The sequence below is a fragment of the Rhagoletis zephyria genome, unplaced genomic scaffold (genome assembly GCF_001687245.7).
Source record: "Rhagoletis zephyria isolate East Lansing unplaced genomic scaffold, Rhagoletis_zephyria_1.1 Rzeph_scaffold_03941, whole genome shotgun sequence".
Classification (NCBI taxonomy): domain Eukaryota; kingdom Metazoa; phylum Arthropoda; class Insecta; order Diptera; family Tephritidae; genus Rhagoletis; species Rhagoletis zephyria.
The window spans coordinates 45,891-48,307 of record NW_016161024.1 but is presented as its reverse complement, the minus strand read 5'-3'; the positions used below and the strand labels follow the sequence as shown (position 1 = coordinate 48,307).

At 39.5% G+C, this 2,417-nt stretch overlaps 1 long non-coding RNA gene across 1 annotated transcript; it reads right to left on the bottom strand.

The window, feature by feature from the left end:
• Positions 1-301: 301 nt before the first annotated feature.
• LOC108369980 (uncharacterized) lies at positions 302-2,211 on the bottom strand. Its single transcript, XR_001848584.1, has 2 exons — positions 785-2,211; positions 302-700 (listed from the first exon to the last, which is right to left on the bottom strand). It is a non-coding gene; the product is annotated as an uncharacterized LOC108369980 (long non-coding RNA).
• Between the last annotated feature and the right edge of the window lie 206 nt (positions 2,212-2,417).

Here is a 2,417-nt window from a genome sequence, read left to right as displayed (position 1 = left end):
TCCCAATTACAAGGCAAGAACTGTTTTTGCGAAATAGCTATTTATTTACATACTTTTATGTCTGCACGTTTGCGCTGCGCTGAGGTTTTATACATAGTTTTTGCATGGCATTGCAGGCACTGCAATAGGAGTAAGACCCCGGTGATGGTGGCGGCGGTAATGGGCCGTCTGAGCCTTTGATTATGCTGCTGAATGCAATCATCACGCGTGGATGCATGGGAAAGTGGTTCCAGTGTGCGCAGGGCATCTGTGCTGGTGGTTTAATTGGGATTTGTTTAGGCATCTTGCTGGTTTAGTGATCTGTAGCTTTGTTCATTGCCTCCTAATCTTCTGCTTCCTTCCTTTGCTTGAGTTGGTTCAGTTCTTGGTAAGAACTTTTTGAAAATTGCACTTAATTTTTGGTTTTACTGTTTGCTTTTTTTATTTGCTTAGTAGTATTCTGCTCAAATGCATAATTTTTACTGAGCTCTGAGGACGTCCCTTGCTGCTTATATACTAGCTGCGGTGCTCTCGAAAGTTACACACAGACAATTCTTCATTCAAGCGACTAAAATAATAAACACACTATGCTATTGGCGAGCGAGCATTGAAGCGATAGACTTCTGGAGCACTCTTTTCGCTATCCCATTCTACCAATTAAATTTGTAATTTGTTACTGCTTCGGTAGCGGCAGTTCACATACTGTGTGTACCCTACAAATCTGAAAAAGGGAAGCCAAATTAATTGATTCGCTTGCGAAGGTCCTCAGAGATAGTATACCAAACCCGGAATTACCAGAACTTACAAAATGTATTAGCTAAGGATTTTCCGATCATTCGCAAGTAGGTATGCAGAAAGGCTGAGCATTCTCCATATTAATTTCTGTAAGAGGCGTTGGGTTGCCGAGGATGTTGCACTCTTGGTGAGTGGTAAAGACTACGGCAGTCAGAGATTTGGGGGGTACAACGAACCGTACTTATCGGAATTAGCAGTTCGACACATACATAGGACCACTCTCATTCTGGGTATCGCCTTCTCTTAGCAAGAGCTGCAATCAGGCTTAGGGACACCGGGTACTTAATTGAGAGTGCGGTAACTGTAATATTCTAGAATAACTCGATTTTACCCTTAAAAACACACGCTTGCTCGTTTTGCACTCACATCCTTAAGGGATGAGATGGATCCAAACTTGAAGGAACATTCGCTCTTTTGTAGGAAACTCTCTATCAAACTTCAATTGGGATTCAAGATCACTGCAGTGTTTTTCAAGTAGTGGTCACTGACATTAAGGTAGCAGTCGATGTTTTAGTGCTTCGAAAATCTCGAATGCCATTCGCAGATATTTTGTATTTAGTATATTACATTTTTTCTTTTTTAGTGTACCGCAACCGGAGTGCACATTTAGCCGGATACGTAATTCATTTTCACCCTTAATTGTCCACCACTTTTTTATTCGCTGTTGCAATTTTCGGAGCGAGTAACTTAACGCGTTTGTATTGGAATGATCTGGTCTTTGGGTTTTGTTTTCGTTTTCTGTTTCTCAACAAAATAAGCGCACAAAGGTGGTACAGGCAGACGAAACTGTAGTTCAGGCGCGTATGCTTACGCTTCCATAAAGTTTCTGGATGCCTGAATGCCAGTAATTTCTGCGACCAACGTGGCGATTGCGACGATAAAGGCGCGATAACATTACAATGGGCATGTGAAATGCTTTCAGCACGTAAGCATTGGTTTGATGCACAATAATATTATACATACAGCTGTGGTTAAAATAATGGCACCAAATTTTAAAATGATACTCTTTGCAATTTATGTTTTTATGCAAGGAAGACGGTAAAATTATTATTTTTTTTAATTTCCAGCGCTTCCTTTTCTGAGACAAAACTGGCTTGAATCCTGCAGCGAGAGCGGGGAAAGCCTTCTAAAAAATCCATGCATAGGACATGTATGTATCAGTGGTGAAAAGTTAAAAAGTCGATATATTTTTTTAAAAAGTTATTGTACAATTTAAATGTAACTCTCGAGGAAAGGATTGTAAAACGTTTCTTTGGGAAGGATATGTTATCGAATTCGATATTTAAACGAATCGAGATAGATATAGACAAATGTATACCAGAATGATCAGAATGAAAAAAGAAATCTATTAAGCCTGTCTGTCCATCCGCTCGTCCGTCCGTCCGTCCGTCCGTCTGCCCGGCTTTGCACGCAATAACTCGAGTAAAAATTGAGACATCTTAACGAAACTTGGTATGTTTACTTCTTTTCAGCGTAGGACGATTGGTATTGAAAATGGGCAAAATTGGACGATAACCACGCCTACCTCCTATATAACGGTAGTTTTCAGAAATACGAAAACTGCGATATTTTAGTAACTACTGAAGCTTATTCACTAAAAATTTATATTTACAATGACTTTTATATATATAATAAGAATATTA